The following is a 20,966-nucleotide window of genomic DNA, read 5'->3' on the forward strand; positions in this document are numbered from 1 at the left end:
AAGGAAAACTTGCATGTTGAGTTAGTGGTGAAGAAGGCAAATGCAATGCTGGCAGCATGAGTTTCAAGAGGAATAGAATATAAGAGCAGGTGTGTGATGTTGAGACTTTATAAGGGCTTACTTGGAGTATTGTGAACAGTTTTGGGCTGCTCATTTAATAAAGGATGTGCTGACGTTAGAGAGGGTTTAGAGGAGGTTCACAAAATTATTCTGGGAATTAAAGGGTTATCAAATGAGGAGTGTTTGACAGCTCTTATAAGGGGGGGATCTCATTGAAATATTTTGAATGTTGCAAGGCGTTGTCAGGTTAGATGTAGAAAGTTGTTTTCCATGGTGGGAATGTTCAGGACAAGAAGGTAGAAGCTCAGGATTGAAGGCCATCTGCTTAGAACAGAGATGCAGAGGAATTTCTTCACCTAAATGGTGGTAAATCTGTGGAATTTATTGCCACAGGAAGTTGTGGAGGACAGTTTATTGGGTTATAAGGCAGAGATTGTTAGGTTCTCTATTAACCATGCTATCAAAGTTTATGGGGAGAAGGTCAGGCAGTGGGGCTGAGTAAGAAAATGGATCAGCTTGTAGTCGCAAGGAGGTGCAGTGAACAAACCACATCAGCATCCATAAATGAGCTAGACCAACTGATTTTAATAAAACTCGCACGCACGTGTGTGCGCTCACATCTCCAAGTTCCTGATGACGCTTGCGATTCCCAGGACGGAAATGACGTCAGCCCCAAGGGCTGGAACTGCGCCCAGTACATCAGGGTTCTCTGCTCCCTGCAAGTCCTGAGCTCTGTAACTTGGTTTGCTTGTAGAGTAGCTCATCCCGCCACAAGCTCATGATTAAATGGCAGGACAGATTCAATGTGCTGAATAGCCTATTTCTGCTTTTATGTCCAGTAGAGGAACTATCTTAAAATCAACAGTAGTAAAGTGGGTTGCATTTAGATGGTTTAATCCACGTCAGAGAAAAAGAAGAAGCATTGCAAATGCACATAAGTAAATTTTCAACAAACAAACTCCAGGAAAATTATTGTAGAAACTCAATGAGAATTTTTATCTTTAGGTGAAATGAATGAAAAAAGCATCATTAGTAAAAAATGAGGATGTTCCAACTGTTTCAATCCTGTAAAGACACTGGCTTCTAGAAAAAAACTTTAATATTTTGTGAAGTATTGTAAATTGAGGGCTTAGGGTGATTGGATACAAAACCACTCAAAATGTTCAACAGAGCATTGAAATAAATTTTAATAGTTACCCATAAGCATTTAAAATTGAAAATTAAAGTGAACTATCAGAAGAAAACTCAAAAAAAAAGCTCTTTCTTACAATGTTTATTCAAAAAGATCTTTTCACATGGTACTGAGGAAAAAGCACAAACTTTATTTATACTTCCATCATGTAACAAACAGGAAGTTGTTCTTGAAAAACATTGTTGACAATGCACAGCTGTTCCTGGGTTTAACATTTAATATTGATAATTAAATGATAGGTATTTGCTCCATTTGCACAGATTATGTTTTATTTCACAATCAACATTCTACTTGTAAACCAAGGACAACATATCTTTGAATGTGTATGATTTGACCAAGTGATGGAAAATAGTTCTTGAATCCACATTAAATCTATTCTGTTTTCTATTTAGCACACAGTGCAACCACAAAATATGATGACTGAAGATGCTATTAAATGGGGGAATTATATTTCCATTAGATTGTTAACATTTTCAACCATTCATAGTTACGGGAATAGCAATGCTTTCTCCCTGATGCACAGCTTTAAAATGTGCATAACATAGTGAACAATTTCAAGTTATTATTGTCCTTTTATCTCTTGCTGAAAGTGATACATACTGATTTTCACAGGTTTGACTTATAACCTTTGCTGGGACAACAGCTCTTATCCAGGTTGGAATGTGTGTGCCACAACCATCCATTTGGTCATCCAAGCTAATGACCCAGTGTAAGGCTCAATGTAGATTGAGTGAAAAATTTATTTGGTTGGTTGTCAGGCTTTTGCAACGAAGCAGTTGCTGAAGCAGAAAGCCGAGCCAGTTAAAGAACTTGGAATTATTCTATTAATATGACCAAATTGAGTAGGTTAAAAGTGTTTTCATTATTCTTGTGAAGTTTTCAGCCTTGGCACAGTATTTGCAATCAGGTCAACTTCAAATGAGACCTAAAGAAGTACAAACCAAATTAGAATTAATAGAAATCTAACAAAATACATCTTTGGCAACTTTTTAGGTGATTGATTTGAAATTATATTGTTTACTCTTACAGTTCCATAATGTGTAATATCTGTAATAAACAGAACAAAAGTGAAAATCATGACTTGTCGCACAGATCAATTTCATTTTGGGGTCATCTGCGTGCCTGATGCATAACACAGGAAACCTTGTGTTCAACAGTGTTGAAAGTGGACCTACCATAAGAAACCCCAACCTGCTGCTAAGAATCCAACTAAAATTGATCCCCTTACAATATATTTTTTTGTGGGTCCTATCTATAACAAACTAAATATTCATCAGTTCAATGTATTATATGACATAATAATTTTTGGGGGACAAGGAATGGATATGCTTAGTAAAGTCTAGTAATTTTGTATTACATCCAAGATAGAACAGACTAAACCTGTATTTTTGCTCTGCTTCTTCTAAGTTTCATGACAAATGCTTTCAATTTTTTGTGGAAAATTTTTTGACTGTATCGTTATATTTATGCTCAATTGAATGTAAACCAGCATCATTCTTTTTCATAATATTTTAGTTATATGGCTTTTGTGGAAGCCAAACATTTCCCCTTGTTTTAATTTCAGCTGTCTGTGAATGCTACTAAAAACGAATGTTGAAAGCTTTCTCAAGCATGTTATTCATTAGCAAGCAGCCTAGGGATTGTGCTAGCATTTAGCCCCTTGTTTGTACAAGGACTTTAACTGCTTGTTTTGAATTCATTCTGCTGAATTTTAAATGAGCAATTGAAATGAGAAAGTACACCAGCATTTTGTTTCTTGCTCTTGACTGTTTAATAATGTAAATCTAACCCTCCAACTTTAATTTAGCAAGAGCGATCTTCAATATCAATGTAATTTTTTTAAAATCTTTCACCCAGATAGAAGTTACCTGTTTATTATAATTATGATGAAGAAATCACTAATGAATAGAATAGACAATGTTTCTGATGTGTTTAAGGATATTATTTGTATCAATATAAGGTTATGATAATGGGATACAAAATGTTTGATTTGTACTTAGGATTGCATAGTAAGAATGAAATGTGAGGCATTCACAATTGACATGACAAAGGCCACACTGTATGTGGCTTTCGTTCTGCATTTTACCAGAGTAGACCTGAACCAAGTTCAGATGCCACCAAACAAAGATTTCTCAAAACCCAAGAGTAAGCAAGCGATAAAGCAATATAGTCTAATTCTTTTTTTTTCCCATCATTCATTCTCCGTGGGAGAAAGCTGTATTTATTTAATTACATTTAGCACTCTAATACTGTAAGTACACAGACTTCATCCACACCACAGATCCATTCATTTGGTATTTTACCACGGAACTGAAACTGGCCTGGTTGTGAGGCAACTCAGTCACATTAGTCAACACCCCATCAACCAGCTGCTTGCTTATCATCTAAAATATAAGGCAAAAAGATTAGGTTAATCTCCATGTCATGTCAAGGGAGTTTATTTTCAATAGGGATTGCTTAATGTTCATACATCAGTGGTGGTATTACACCTTAGTAAAGCTCACTGTTGCTCACTAACTTTTTTCAGAAATATTATCAAACGTTTAAGATGGTGGATGAGTGAGAGGGAAGGAGAGAGAGAGAGAGAGATTCAACTGTAATCACAGTTCAGAATTACCAAGTGGCTATTTCATTTGAATGCATATGGTAGACTAATCCCACATACCAAGAACACAAGAAAATAGGAGTTGGAGTAAGGCATCCCTGCCCTGCTATTCAATCTGATCATGACTGATCTATACTGATTTGAAGCGAAACATAATTTGCTGAAGGAAATTAGCAGATCTTGCAGCATCAGTGGGAGATAAATAACTTTTGATGTTTTGGGCCGAAACACTTCATCAAGACTTAAAATATGGAGAAGAGAAGCTGGTGTAAAGTGGACAGGGTGGAAGGATGATAAGGCTCCATGTGGGATTGATGAATTAAGGAGAGATGAGCATCATGAGTAAAGGCAGTAGATTGGCAGATGCCAAACAAAAGGAGAGAGAGGCAGGAAAAACAAAGATCAGGGAAGTAAAAAGTGTTATACAGGGAGGAGTCAGAGAAAAAGGCTGCCATTGCTGGAATCTGATGAGAAGGTGCTAATGATGATATAAAGAGTGTCCTGATAGAACTGAAGGGGGAAGAGAGCCCAAGGAACCTGTGGGGAGATAGGTGTGAATGGGTCAATAAAAGGGAAAAAGAGAGGGGAAGTGCAGGAAAGTAGAAGTAGCACAGAGGAGAGATGGGGACTTGTTACTATATTCATACCATTGGGCTGTCAGCTGCTCAAGTGGATACTTTGCATAGATCCTCAGTCTGCTGGTGGAGAAGGGCCAGGACAGACAGGTCAGTATGGGAATGAGAAAAGGAGTTAACATAGCATGAGACTGGGAGCTCAGGATGGTGATTGTGAATAGATCGTAGATGTTCTGCAATATGGTTTCCAAGTCTGTGCTTGGTCTCTCAGAAATACTGACCTCAACTCCTCTTTTGTTGTTAGTTCCTCATAGCCTCAACAAGCTATCTGTGGCAACAAATTCCACAAATTCATCACATTCTGGCTGAAGAAATTTTGTATCTCCTCACATCTGTTCTAAAAGGATATTCTCTAATGCTGAGGCTGTGCCCTCTGTTTCTAGACTCTCCCAGAGGTGGAAACATTGTCTCCACATCCATTCTATCTAGTCCTTTCAATACTCAAGAGGTTTCAATGAGATCCTCACTCATCCCTCTAAACTTCATCAAATATTCTAACCCTTTGTTTTCTGTTTTCAAAGCATGCTAACAACCTTCTTACAATTCCTTGGGGTCTAATTCAATACATCAGCACTAATGGGCACCACATTAAATGCCATTTTTGAAATTCAAAATTCATGACCTTATCCTCCTTATGAACCCTGCCTGACACATCCTCAAAGAATTCAAGGAAATTTGTCAAACATTTACTTTAATAGAACTATGTTGACTCAGTTTCATTATATTCAGCTTTAATAAATTATTAGTTATTTGCTCTTTGATGATTGACTTGAGCATCTCGCCAACAATAGGTGTTAAACTAACTGACTTATAGTTTATCTTCTATTGTCTTCCCCGTTTTGATCAAGGAAGTCACGCTGATTGTTTTCCAATTTTCAAATGCCAACTAAGAACTGAGAAAATTTTGAAAAATTTGAGCACATGGATCCACTTCTTCCAGCACCATTCTGTACAAGCCTTCAGATTCTGACCATTAGACTACATTTAAACTTGTGAATTTCTGTAATACTTATTAAATCCTTGTGTAGGATTTTTTTTTACCTCCCTGGTATTTGAAATTAACCCATTTGTTATCTTGGGGATATTTGTAAGGTTTGCTATGGAAAACTGATTCAGCAGCCCTTCCATTTCTTTGTTTTATGTTATTAATTCTCCAGCCTCATTCTGTGTTGTTCCCACACTTACCTGAGCCACATTTCTCCTATTTATATATCCATAGAGTCTCATATTTTTGTTTTGATATTGCATACACATGTTATCTCATAATTAATTTTCCTTCTTCTTATAAGCTTTTTAGACTTTTGCTATTAGATCCTACTTCTCTCCAGGTCTTTGGCACTCTGTATGCAGTGCTTTTCATTTTAACATTATCCTTAACCTCCTTTGTTCACCACAGATTATGCCTCTTTCTTATGGAATTCCTCTAATTGGAATAAATTCATGCTGAGCATTATGAACCAACTGTTTGAATATTTGCCACTTCATCTTCTGATTTGTCTCTCAGTTTATTTACAAGTTCACCTTGGACAACTTCACCTCCTTATCATTATAATTCCCTAAATTTAGGTTGAAGTCAATGGTATTGGTCTTGTGGTGTTCACCCTCAAACTGCATCTGAATTCTATCATATTGTGGGCATAACCTCCAAGGGTATCTTTAGCCACAAATCTCTTAATCCTATCCCATTACAAATCACCAAATAGCCTGTTACCATGCAGATTTTGTAACATACTGCTCTGAGGAACAATTCTTGATGCATTCCTCAAAATCTCCTTCAGTGATACCCTTGCCAGTTTGACTTATCCAATCAATATATCAATGAAAATATCCCAATGACAATTGCAGTTCCTTTCAACATACCCAAACTATTTCCCCCATTTTTGCTTTGTTCTATTGAGAGGTCATATTTTGCAGGCCTTCTAACCACAGCCAACAATGTTTTCTTTCCCCATTAAACGTAATTTCAACCCAACTGAATCTGCATTATTTTCCACTTTGCTCTATATCGCAACATAGGACTGTTCTAATGCCTTCCCTGATTAACAACACTCTCCTTTCCTTTTGGCCTTTTTTATTGGGAACATCCTAGAATATTGTGCACCCAGTCCTGTTCATCCAGCAGCCACATCTCAGTGATAGCTATCAAACTACATTAAAATGTTTTTGTCTATTCTGTCAACTTATCTATCATATTGCAAATGCATCATACAAAGACCATTAAGCTTTGACAGTTTTTACTCATTCTGAATTTTCTTCATCCTTTACTTACATATTCTACCTGAGCCTGTTAAACTTTACTTGTCAATTTCCTATCAATTTCTGTAACTTCCAGTTCACTTTCAAGTTTTGACATGAACACATGGCCACTGCACTTTGCCACTCTCCATTGGCACATTCACAAATAATTGCCGTGATCCTCAAAAGAAGCAGCAGGCAATTAGGCATATCTGGCAGTGGGCCAATAGAGAAGTCCAGCAACAGAATGCCATATCCATCACAATAGATCCACAGGCAGAGATCAAAATTAAGACTGATGGAGTTCAGAACTTCATTGCAGGTGATAACAGACACTTGAAATGCCTCTGATACCTGATGGACCTGGTAGCCACACTTTGCTTCTGCCTTCATTTTCCTTGCCTAGAGATTCTTCAACAGCTTTGATAGGGATATATACAGAAATCATAATTTGACCATGCCGATGATCGATGCCTTGTTTTGCAGTGTATCAATTACAGCAATTTTCCCATCAGTGCACCTGCAGCAGTATTCCCATGTATGTACTAGATGTCTTCCCTTCTTGCATTAGTGGGTGGTGTGTATTGCAAGATGTTCTTCCACAATGTCTGTATAAAATGGTTTGCTATTTTGACATTCTGTGTTATTGGAAACACAGAAAGCTGTGGAGGCTGAATTATTGAGTATATTTAAATATATGATATTTGATCTGAAAGGGAATCAAAGGTTAGGGGGAACAGATAGGAGGTGGAGCTAAGGCCAAGATCAGATCAGACATGGTAGAGCAGCCAATGAAATTAAAGCTGTTGATGGGATGTGCTCCACAAAACTACTTTTTTTCCAAGTTTTTAATTTCATCGAAGAGCATAGAACACAACAGCACAGTACAGGCCCTTTGGCCCTTGATTTTGTGCCAACCCATATATCCCTTCCTAAAAAAAAGTACAAAACCCTCCCAATAATCCTCCCATTACCCTTTATTTTTCTTTCATCATGTGTCTAAGAGTTTCCTAAATGCTCCCAATGTTTTAGCTTCCACCATCATCCCCAACAAGGCATTCTAGGCATCCACAACTCAATGTGTTAAAAATTTACCCCTACCTATTCTTCTCATAATCTAGTAGACCTCTATCAAGTCTCCTCTCACTCTTCTATCCTCCAAAGTGAAAAGTCCCAGCTTCATCTTCATCTTCTGATTTGTCTTGCCTCATAAGATTTGTTTCCCAATTCAGGCAACATCCTAGTAAATCTCCTCTGCACTCTCTCCATAGCTTCCATAGCCTTCCTATAATGAGGTGACCAGAACTAAGCACAATACTCTAAGCATGGTCTTACTTCTCTGATCACACAAGAATGTAAGAAACAGGAGTAGGATTGGCCAAATCTCTTTGAAATAGAGAATTCCAAAGAATCATGACCCAACAAGAAAATAAATTTGTCCTCATCTCAGGTTTAAATAACTGACTTCTTAATCTGAAACTATGCCCTCAAGTTATCAATTTTCTGAGGAGACAATCCTCAGTGCATCTGTCCTGTCAAGCACTCTCATAATCTTAGATTTTGCAGCATGTTCTATATTTGCTTCAGATTTGCCAGCATATTTTCCCATTACTAAGCAGATCTTATATTTTAACTTTGAGCTCTGCAAAGTCATCAGCGTCTCCACCCCACAGGCTCTTGCTGCCGAACATTCCCTTCTGCTTCACTGTTGACAGCTGGATTTGCATGAATGAGCCTCTATAAAATTGCACAAGAATTAGAAACTGAATCTTTACAGTGCCAAGACCACATGTTAAAAAATCAATCCTCATGATTGATGACAGAGTTAAAATTTCCATTTTGGAATATACCGTATGTTTCCCCTTATCCGAAGTTCCATTTAACAAAATAATCCATTAACCGAACCTTTGCGGCGCCAACATGATGTCAAAGGCTAAAAAGAATTTATCACCCGACTTGTTCTGTTGGCGCCATTTTGTTTGGTGTTGCATTTATTTTATTTTGTAAGAAGAGATCAAGTTGGTATGTATTAAACATTATTTCATACTCGAAAAGCCTGCCATTCCATTAACCAGAAATAACCAAAAACCATCCTATCCCAAGCTTTTCGGATATGGGAAAACATACTGTACCAGTGTTTCCAAAAGTAGCTTATAAATCTACCATCACAAAGTTTGATGTTTTCTACATTCTCAAACTTTAATGCAAGAATTGACAGTATAAATTGTGTCAATAAGGCATCACACAGTGGTATAGGCAATTGAGCTGCTGCTTCACAGTTCCAGAAACCTGGGTGAATTCTTTACAGTGTGAAATTTGCACACTGTATCCTATATCCTGCAGTTTGCTCTCACATTCCAAAGATGTGCAGGTTGATTGGTTAATTGGCCACTTTTAGATTCTCCCTTGTGGTTGACTTTGAGAGAGTTGACGAGAATTTGGAGAAAATAGGAATAGTATGGGATTAGGGTAAATGGTGCACATATGTGGGACAAAGGACCTGTTTCCATGCTGTATGTCCGGGGATAAAAGCCTACATTGATATCACCTGGAGTGTTGCATGGAAGCTCATTTATAAATTAGAGAAGCAGAGATGAATAATCAGTGGCATAAATTACTTTAATGCAATGTCTAGCTGTATACCAAAAGAGTTTGGTAACCTTACCATTTTCTTTTCTGATGGAATAGGATCCATGTTAGTGTAGTCACAGTTGTTTCATGTGCAGAGAAACAGTTGGTCAACCCTGACAGATATTTTACCTCCAATATTTAAGTTTAATCAGCACATAGTTAATGATGTAACTGTGATTGAAATATGCATATGTTTGTTTATTTATTTATATGAACGAATAAGCAAATATGGGATTATTTACGATGTAAGTGAGTAATGCATGAAAAATCATCAGTCTGAGCATGATTGAAGGAAGCTATCAACTACATTTGCTGCTTTAAAAAACATTGAGGGCAGGTGTTTCTTCTCAGCCCATCACTTTTTGCAATGAAGTGAGGGTGTGGGAGAATCTTTGAATAAATTCCTCACTGTAATTTGTTGAAGATTGCAATACAAACATTAAAAATGAGTAGTTTATAATTAGTCATGTATGCTTTGTGCTGTGGAGAACATTAATATTCTTTAGAAAACAAATACTTGTAATTGCTCAAGAAACTCAGCAGGTCAGACAAGCAATTCAATCAATGTTTCAGGGGTGGCCAGTTTTTTGTGGTTCTCTATTATATTTTTAAGTTGTGTTACAATATGCATCAAGTAGCACTAGTATAGTTTCCTTGGCTCCAGCATTCTGAATTTTAGCTTTTCGCAGCCTGGTTCAGATATTTTGCCCCCACGTTAAATTGCAGTGCTTAGTCAGTTCCCAAACAATGACTGTAATGGGATATTGATGTTTGAAAAATACCTTTGTGCTGTTGTTACAAGTGGTCGATCAGCAACAGGTGCCAGCAGTGGCAGATAGCTGCCTCTTAAGCTGATCTTAAAAACAACTGGACAAAAACCAGAGAAGCCATATGCTTCAATCAGATTAACTACAAGTGGGATGTGAAGACATGACATCTTAAATCACGTTCCAAAATTAATCTCCATAAAGGAAAACAGTGATGGTAATGACAAGCCTTTGAGTTAATAGTCTTAAATTATAAAATACATGTGCTGAAATTGGACCCACTCATTCCTGTTTATGTGCATAAATTGCAGGTAAAAATCATTTTACACAGGTTTTGAAGCCCTTGCGTCCTGTTACATTGAGGTTATGCCCCTGGGAAATTGAACAAAGCATTTCAAAGCTTGATTCATCCTAACATGGGACTTATTTCCCAAATACTATTGATGGCACATGAAAAGATCATCAACATGTCTGTTCTTCTATTCTTTTCTGACAGAAGCATGGAATTGTTTGGGAATTGAATGGCCAGTTTTGGGATATAATTTTTATCAGGATTGATTTTTTATTTTCTTCATTGTTATTTGCAGATCATTTCATTTCAGCCATCAGTAAATCAAATCACAACATCTGTGCCCTGTACTCCTGTGTGCGCGATGTTATGCTCGGTGCACCAATGACCTAATTTCACAGTGTGGCCTAGACCCACTTCAATCATGGGTGCAGTTGTTCCCCTCATAACATGATTCATGAGATGCTCTCCATGAGAGCTGGAATTTCCTTAATTTCAGGAGTTTTCTTGCTTCCAATGTTCCTTCATCTCCATGCCTGATCAACTGCCACAGAGTGTGCACTTTCACCAAGTTGATCCTCTTCCCGGTAGTACCATGTGAAGGAAGCAGCAGCTGAAACCTCAGTGAGCAGCTGCCATCTCTACACAAGCATCTTGTGTTCAATCATTTCTAAAAGGGGAAGAATCACCACCACAGTTTCATAAAGTGAGAATGATCTAACATTGTGTGGGGATAGAGGATGGGTTGTCAGAAGCCCTCCCACCTTTCTGGGGAAGTTCTCCAGCTTTAGCAATATGTAGAAAACATATATGATGCCCAAAATTAGGGTGAAATCCAGTTTATAAGTAGTTTCTTTAAAATCCTGATATCTCACATAAATTAGAGAAGCAGAGGTGAATAATCAGTAGTGATATCACAAAAGGACAAAGTATTTGTAATCAATTTTTTCTTTCAATTTATGAGGCACATGCCACATAGAATGCTTCATACTATAAATTATTCCCATTACAGAAAGTGCCAATGTTCTGTGCCAAAAAAATGTATGTGCTTGTATGTTAATTTCTGGGCAATTGGTGGAGACACTGTTCCCATGTTCATCCACGTAATAATATGCCATACTGCAGAAATTAACTTTATGAACTGTTTTGGCAAGGTGCTAACACTGTTTATTTTTAATGTCTGCAGTATTAGGTGGGGTTTTTGATAACTAAAAGAACTATTCTTTGCTAACAGTGGAACAAAAATAAGAATTTTGATACGTTTTCACAGAATGCTGTATCTTTAAAAAACTGAATATGTACATGTATGAACAGGCAATTTATTATTCCAAGAAAATTAAATTCATATCCAATTAATCAGAATCAAGAAATCTGCCAGAAATATAAAATGTATTTGAGAAAATTCCCATCAAGTTGCTAATATGTATCGGCACACAGTACAAAAAAATGTAATTTCACTTGCAATCCTATCTGATCCAGAGAACCCATTGGATGACTGGTGCAGGAAATATAAAAATTGTCACAGTAAAAGATATTTTTTTGAGTTTGATGTATCACTTCAAGGAAGAGTGAAGACAATGGGGAGAACTTAATCAATATTTTACATTAGTCTTCACTGTGGAATATATAAGCAATATACCTGACATACAGAGATTTCTGGGAGTAGAATTAGATGCAGTTAGGATTACTAGAGAAATAGTGTTATGCAAGGTGAATGGATTAAAGATTGATAAATCTCCTGGTCTGGATGAGGTGCCCCATGGGTTCTAAAAGAGGTAGCTTTTGAGATTGTGGACCCATTGCTGATGACTTTCCAGAGTCAATAGACTCTGGCACGATTCCAGAGGTTTGGAAGTGTGCAAATGTGTTTCCGCTGTTTAAGAAAGGTAGGAGATAGAAAAAAGGAAACTATAGGCCAACTAATCTGACATCAGTGGTTGAGAAGGTATTAGAGTCAATCCTCAAGGACGTGGTTATGAAATACCTAGAGATGCAGGACAGGATAGGCCCAAGTCAGCATGGTTTTTTGAAGGGTATATCCTGCCTGACTAACCTATTAGAAATTTTTGAAGAAATCTCAGGTAGGATGGACAAAGGGTAGGCTGTTGATATTGTTTATTTGGATTTTCAAAAGGCTTTCAATAAGTTGCCGCACATGAGGCTGTTTAATGAGATGAGAGCCCATGGAATTACAGGGACGCTATTAGATTGGATAAAAAATTGGCTGATAGTCAGGCAGCAAAGGGTTGAAATAAAGGGATCCTGTTCAGGTTGGCTGCCTGTAACTAGCGGTGTTCCGCAGAAGTCAGTCTTGGGGCTGCTACTGTTTACAATTTATATTAATGATTTGGATTGTGGATTGAATGGTTTTGTGGCCAAATTTGCAGATGACACCAACATGGGTAGCAAACAGGAAGTGCTGAAGAAACCAAAAAGTTGCAGAAGGATATAGAGGACTGGGCAAAAAATGGTAGATGAGATACAATGTTGAGAAGTGTTCAGTTCTACATTTTAGTTGTGGAAATAAACAGGCAGAGGACTATTTGGAAGGGGAGAAAATTCAAACCTCAGTTCAAGTGAACAGGTACGGACTTGAAGGGCCAACATGGCCTGTTTCCATGCTGTAAATGGTTATGTGGTTATATGGTTAAGTGTAAAAGGATCTGGGCGTCTTTGTGCAGGGAAACCTAAAAGTTGGTGACAAGGTTGGATTGATAGTGAAGAAAGCGAATGCTATGTTGGCATTCATTTCAAGAGGAATAGTGTATAAGAGTAAAGAGGTATTGATGAGGCTCTGTGGGGCACTGATGAGACTGTAGCAGCCATGAAGCGGGCCGAGTGAGCGCGCAGCCCAGTGTCGCGAACCGTCATTGGCATGGTTCTGCGGGCCGCAGAACAAATAAACATACAGGTGAATACTCACCTAACAGAGTGGCACTGTGTCCTGAGGAATAGTGCATGGTCCTGCTGAGTATCCTGCTGGAAGGCGCAAGTCACTCACAAGGATCAATTTAAGCCTGCCGGTCTCGTGGATCAAAAGCATTCCAATAGCAATGTCCCGCCTTGTCCCATGGAGCCAGAACATGCGGGGTATAAAAAAACATTGTAAAACCTGAATAAAGTCAGTCTTGAGTTAACTAATCTGGCGTGTGTGTTTGTATTACTTTAGTAGCTCTACCTTAGTAGCTGCTACAAGATCTCATTTGGAGTACTGTGTGGAGTTTTGGGTCCCCTATCTTAGAAAGGATCTGATGTTGTTGGAGAGAGTGTAGAGGAGATTTACTAGGATGATTCCTGGAATACAAGAGCTTACGTATGAGGAAAGTTTGGCAGCTCTTGGATTGTATTCATTGGAGTATAGAAGATTGATAGGGGATCTCATAGAAACATTTTGAAAGAATTTGACAGAGTGGATGTAGATAAGATGTTTCCCTTGGTGGATGAATCAAAGACAAGAGGGCAAAGTTTTAAAATTAGAAATTAACCAGTTCAAACAGAAATGAGAAAAAACTTCTTTAGTCGGAGGGTTGTGGATTTGTGAAACTCATTGTCACATACAGCGGTGGAGGCCCAATCACTAGGAGAGTTTAAGCAGGAGATTGATAATCATCTAAATGGTCATGGCATCAGGGAATATGGGGAAAAGGCTGGCACTAGGAACTAGATATGAGTGTAGTTCATCTTAGGGTAGAGTTGCAGAACAGACTCGATGGGCCAAATGGCCTACTTCTGTTCCTTTATCTTGTGATCTTGTGAACTACTCAGCTGGCTGACTGGAGAATTTGAAGATAACTGACTGTGCCCGAAATTAGAAGAATTTCATTCTCCAGCATTAATCCCACTCACAATGATGAACTCAAATATTAAGTTATTCAGGAAATGATACACGAAATCAAACATGCTTGCAGGTGAGATACAAACCAGAGGACATGGATTAAGGATGAAAGGGGAAACTTCTTCACACAGAGAGTAGTGGGAGTGTGGAACAAGCTGCCAGCTCAAGTGGTGAATGTGGGCTCAATTTTAATATTTTTGAAAAATTTGAACAGGTACTTGAATGGGAAGGGTATGGAGGGATATGGAACGGGAACTAGGTCAATGGGACCAAGCAGATTAATAGTTCAGCACAGACCAGAAGGGCCAAATGGCCTATTTTCTATGCTGTAATGTTTTTTGGTTCTATGCTTCTTATGAATACAGATTCTATTGGCTTAGAAAGACGAGTAAGGTTTTATTGAGCAGGTATATTTTTTAAAAACTTGTTGGATGGGGTGCCTTCCTGAGGAGATCAGTGAAAAGAGCATCTCATAAAATGCAGCTAATGTGGATATAAACCAAGGGTAGCTAATTACATGGGTCTGTAGTCTCCCAAATGTCAGGCTGCCAGATGGATGTCAGTCCATTCATTTTTCCCACAGTGTTTCCACAAGGTCTTTTGTTATAGTTTTTTTTTCCCTTTAGTGCATCACACACATACACACACACACACACACACACACACACACACAACACACACACACACACACACACACACACACACACACACACACACACACACACACACACACACACCCACCCACACATGCGTAGACATTTGCACATAGTGGGGTAAGTAATAGTTAAGTTTAGAGATAAGATTTACTATGGTGAATTTTCTGTTGCTGTTCCCTTAGTACTAATAAGATTTTATTAGTTCATAACACAATGTACTAATTTTGCACTTTTTTTCAAGTATTCTGTTTAATTATGTAAGCAAGATTTTCAATTAGCTTAAGATTTATGCTGATGTGCACATTGCATTATAAATTCTAATTTTCTCGGTCTTTGATAGTAGAATGAAATTTAGTTCATGGTTGTGCTAACTGATCAGCTTTGAATCAGATGAACAAACATTTGGGCACAGATTAGAGGTTGAAGGATGAAAAGTTAAGCCTCGGGTGCCTCGCAGGCCCTTGGAACTCCAAAATGCGCATTTGTAAGATGGATGTTGCTTCAGGTTCTGTTGTTGAAATGGAGGGATGTTGGGCTATGTGCTGGACAAAAGCAGAGTCCCTATTAGTAGAGATAGTTGGAAGGTGTGTAATGGAAAGGTGGTTCAGTGCCTGAGGGTGATGATTTAGTTGGTAGGGAAAAATATTTGATAGTCTAGTCACCATTGTGGTCAATGCAACAAGCAAAACTCTAAGGACTGAGACAGTATTTTAAGAAGTTTGATGATCTTACATATTATATAAATCAGTCTCCAGTCCTTAGAGTTTTGCTTGTTGCATTGACCACAATGGTTATTTGCACCCACTTCTTTGTGAGTAAGTGCCGAGAGGACTTCCTGTTCACCTTTTTTTTCATCAGTGTCCAAAAGCTTTCGAGCCATGTCCTATGTGTCCCATTTTAAATGTTCCCTCATCAATTTCATTTGTAGAAGAGCAAGAACCCTCATACAGGACAGTTAACATTGAGCACAGTGTACCATGCTTTTAAATAGTACAATCTAGCTTTAAGCTGTGCTTTATGTGATGTCATGATGTTGGCCCCTGCTAAAATGTACAGCATAGTTAACAATAGCTGTACACTGATATTATAATTAACAGGCAGCCAAAGTTAGTATGTTTGCTGCATTTCAACCAATGGGCACAGTTCAATGTTGCCTTGCAATTCATGTATCTGTTTTTAGGGATTATGCATGGCCCTAAATTAAAGTATTACATTTTTGTTACATAATCTTAGTGAAAAATTTATATGTTTGTTTGTATTTAATCCAAATAAGAAATAACAATATAGGATATTTACATAATATAATGCATATGAAATGGAAAATTGGAATCACAAGAAGAGACCCGAATTGAAGCCAAAAGCAAATTCAAGACTGAGCCATCCATTTCCTTCGACATGCACACTAGGGAACATATTCCACATGGTGTCGTTGTAGTTTTCAATAGTCAGCATTGTGGTTGTGAGCAAAATTATTTAGTAGAAAGTGCTTGATGAAAAACACATCTGCAGTGCATAAAGTGAAAAAAATACTTCCCTCTATGTTCTTTTTTTCTCTTTGGTTAAGTCACAATCGAGACATTTTAAAAAGCTGTTTTTATAACACAGTTGGCAAAAATACCATCCATTGTTAACTAAGAGGTGCTGTTCTGTAAAGACTACCTGGTTGTCAGCCAGATATCTGATCTTTTGTTGATTTTCCAGCATAAGTTTCACCAAAGTAAACTTTAATAAAAGAAAGAAAATAATCTATTTTTGATTGCTTTTGATACCATTGAAATGCAGCAAATTGGACACTGAATGACAACAGGATTCAATTTAGAATTGATAATCCAATTGTCAAAGTTTCATTTTGACAACCACTTTCCAAGTTCTCTCGTGAACACCGTGAACATGGAAAGAAAGAAGAATTATGTTGATGGAATGAAAATGCAAAATTATGAAAAAAATCCCGTCCACAACAAAAAATTGTGGTTTGACTTGCAGATGAGAACTTTTTTTTTTAATTTTTTGACTTGTTTCAAAATAATGAACAGCAATCTGTAACCATTTTTCCTGCCAAGATAACAACAATTTTATTCAGTCCATTTGTAACATGTTTGTGAAGTTAAGTCCAATGACTATTTTTCAGAGATATGTAACCATGTCTAATCATTTCCAATCAATTTTTATTTTCCATTCTTGTATGAGCTTGACAGATAAAGCTTTGTTACCTGTTTCCTTTTAATCAAATAACAACTTAAAAAATACAAGGTAATGCAACTTTCCAACTGAAGTGATATCCTTTTTTAACTTTGAAAAACATTGTATTTAACTTGTATTCAAGCATATAATGTTTTGAAATACTTTCATATACAGAAATTCTGCAAGAGAAACTGAATGTAGCTTTTTCCTTTAGGTAAAGGATGTAATTGATATAAAAAATGACACATGAATAAAGCTCTTGATAGAGCCAGTTTTAGAATGTACAACATAGAAAATTCGACCTATGATGTTGTTCCAACTGAGAGAAACCGACTCAACAAAGTAAATCTTCCCTACCTTATAACCCTCGATTTTTCTTGGAATCCGTGTGCCTGTCAGAGAGTCTTTTAAAAGTCCCTATTGCACCGGCATCCACCACCAACCCTGGCAAATCACTCCAAGAGCCCACTTCTCTCTATGTAAAAATCTTTCCCCAACATCTTGCATAAACTTACCTCCCTTTATCATGTACAGATGACCTCTGGGGTTTGCTACTCTTGCCTCAGGAAAAAAGGTTCTTGCTGTCCACCCTACCTATGCCTCTCATAATCTTGTGAACCTCTAGTAAGTTACCTCTCATCCTTCACTCCAAAGAAAAAACCCCTTGCTCTGTTAACCTTGCCTCATAGGATCCTTTTCCAATCCAGGCGTCATCCTGGTAAATCATCTCTGCACTCTCTCTATAGCTTTCACATTCTTTCTGTAATGAGATGACCAAAACTGAACACAATATTCCAAATGTGGTCTCACCAGAGTTTTATAGAACTGCAGCATTACCTCATGCCATTAACCATTTTAACTACCCTATCTACCTGCATGGCAACTTTGAGAGAGCTATGGATTTGGACCCCATGGTCCCTCTGTTCTTCCACATTGTTAAGAACCCTGCCATTGACCATCTACTCTGCCTTCAAGTTTAATCTTCCAGAGTTCTTCACTTCACTCTTGTCTGGATTGAATTCCATCTGCCACTCATTGGCCAACTCTGCATCCTATCTATATCCTGTTGTAATCTACGACAACTTTCTACCCTATCCACAACACCTCTAACCATTGTATTATCTGCAAACTTACTGATCTATTCCGCTACTTCTTCATTCAGGCCATTTATAAAAATTACAAAGAGCAGAGGTTCCAGAACAGATCCCTGTGGAACCCCACTAGTCACTGATCTCCAGGCAGAATACATTCCATCTTGTACTCCCCTCTTTTTTCTGCAGGCCAGCCAATTCCTCATCCACACAGCCAAGGTTCCATGGATCCCAAGCAACATGACTTTCTGAATGAGTCTAACATTGGGGATCTTGTCATATACCTTAGTAAAAACCATATACATTACATCTACCGCCCTACCTTCATCAATGTCTTTTGTCACTGCCTCAAAAAACTCCATTAGGCTTGTGATGCATCATCTACCATTCACAAAGCCGTGTGGAGAAGACTGTTTTTCTCTAATTGTTCATAAATGGGGAGGTCACATGATGCCGTAGGGAAAGCAGCACATCCTTACGATTCCCGGGGATTTTATTTTAAAAAAAACTTACTAAGAAAAATTTACACTATTAAAGTTACTTTAAAGTTAATCTAAAGTCTCTTCAGACAAGAATAAAATACCACCGAGAAAAGAAAAAAAATTAAAATCTACTCCAAAAGAAAAACGTGAAGAAAGGAAAGAAAAAGAATGCGAACCTACTTTATCCGCGAAGCCAGTCGTTGAAGTTTCTCCTGGAGTCACCAGAGACAACCCTGGATAGGGACCATCTCATGGAGCCATCCCTGCAACTCTGCAGAGAAATGGTGCCGCCGGGAAGAGTAAGTCCACATTGAGCATGCGCAAGGAGTCGCGCATGCATGCTATGGGTGAAAATAAAAAAGGAAAAAATCTTCACTGCTCTTAAAGGTCCAATCTAGCACTCCAGTTATTGAAGTAGAAGACTTTCCTGATATAGAAAATGATTTCAATAATTTTGCAAGTGAAGAGGAAATTTCAAGCACAAAAGAAGAAGAATTTAAAGGCAAGGCAAAGTTTTTTAAGAAAAAAAAGGATAAAATTAGATTAAAATTGATAAACTTGCAAATGCAATGTAAAATAATTTTAAATTTTTAACTGGAGAAATACAAGCTAAAATTGATTTCACCAAATTAATAAATAATCTTTCACAAAGGGTTGATAAATTAAAAGAAAGAATTCATGATGACCGTAAAGAAGTTTAACATATTGTGGAAAGAACAAACCTTAAGGAGGACTCTGTTACTGCTTTGGTTTCTATGAATTAAAACTTATTGGAGAAAGTTGATATTTTAAAAATTATAGTAGAAAGAATAATCTCAAAATAGTTGGAATATCTGAAGGCAAAGAAGGCTGAGATGTAATCTGTTATCTTCCAAGAGTGGATACCGGAAATATTTGGACAAGATAATTTTGAAGAGAGAATTTTGATTGAGAGAGCCCATAGAGCTCTTCGACCGAAACTGGGACCAAATCAGAGACCTCGGTCTATACTGATCAGATTTTTGAATTAACAAGACAGAGAGAAGATACTTGGTCTAACAATGAGAAGAGCTAAAGAATATGGACCTTTGAACTACGAGGGTGATAAGATTTTCTTTTATCCAGATTTAAGTCAAGCTCTTTTGAAGTAAAGGAAAGAGTTTAATCTGGTTAAGAAGGCTTTATATGATAAAGGTTACAGATTTGTGCTCTAATGCCCAGCTACATTGAAAGTATTCATACCAGATCAACAGAATGTTTTCTTCACCAACTCTATTCAGGCTGAAGATTTTGTTAAAGGCTCGACCATTGGTACAAGAAGACTTGTTGAAATGACTTACTAATGAATGGGGAGTGTGTTCTCCTCTTTCTTATTTCTTTTGTTAGCTTTGTTGCTTTAATGAATTTTTCTTTTCCCCGAGAATCAGGGGTGATGTTTGTCCATTTCTGACGACTGCATGTCTTTTCGTGGTCTTTTTGGCATTTTTGGGGAGAGGGAGTTTTTTTTTGTTAGTTTATTTTTTTATACTGTCTGTATTTTGAATAAATTCAGTATTATTGGATTGCAGATGATGACATCTGAGACCAATTTATGGGAATTCTTCCTGGACAGAAATGTATGACAGTAATTTATTAAAATCTATAAATGAAAATAATGGGTAAAACAGTTAAGATACTGGGTTTAATATTAGTGAGATTAACGGGCCCATAAAATGAAAGAAGGTTTTATTGTATATTATAAAAATTAGGAATAGATATTGCCTTTTTACAAGAGACCCATTTAACTGAAAGTGAGCATTTAAAATTGTAAAGAGATTAGGGGTTTGATTAAATGGTTAGGTAGGGGGAAGGGATATAGGGCAGAGGTATATGGAGAAGGTTCTATTAGTAGGGTGGGTTAGAGGCTTTTTGGGTTATATACCATGTATGCTATATTGATATTATATATTATGTATTATTTACTCTATGTATTGTATGTATTGTAGTGACAGCTACGATGAAGAAGACTCACAACCACCACATTGGAGGTTCTCAAAATCCGTTTATTTCAAAAACTTGCGTGCGCCCCTTTAAGGGCAGCGTGAGCTCTAGCCCCGCTTTTACGGTGATGTCATCACGCCTGCCTGAGGCGTGCGCTGGGTTAAAGTCACATGGCAAGGAGGTCCGCCAACGGCGCCATCTTCTTGTGGCTGCCCCACTATGCGGCGGTACAAGCAGGACTGATTTGCCATGAGTATGTGCGCTGCTACATAACCCCCCCCCCCCAGAACTGACTTACACATCTCGCCGCTTGAGCGGACGGCCTCAACATTTAGGGTGGGCCATTTG

At 37.6% G+C, this 20,966-nt stretch overlaps 1 protein-coding gene and 1 long non-coding RNA gene across 3 annotated transcripts in view; one reads left to right on the forward strand and one right to left on the reverse strand.

Annotated features, from left to right (window-relative positions):
- The window catches only part of fat4 (FAT atypical cadherin 4), a 465,822-nt gene that overhangs the window by 300,962 nt on the left and 143,894 nt on the right, over positions 1-20,966 (forward strand). The window lies entirely within an intron of this gene.
- Positions 1,319-18,992, reverse strand: LOC138757610 (uncharacterized). The gene is made up of 2 exons (XR_011353741.1): positions 18,840-18,992; positions 1,319-2,177 (listed from the first exon to the last, which is right to left on the reverse strand). It is a non-coding gene; the product is annotated as an uncharacterized lncRNA (long non-coding RNA).

The sequence above is a fragment of the Narcine bancroftii genome, chromosome 3 (assembly GCF_036971445.1).
Source record: "Narcine bancroftii isolate sNarBan1 chromosome 3, sNarBan1.hap1, whole genome shotgun sequence".
NCBI classification, from domain to species: domain Eukaryota; kingdom Metazoa; phylum Chordata; class Chondrichthyes; order Torpediniformes; family Narcinidae; genus Narcine; species Narcine bancroftii.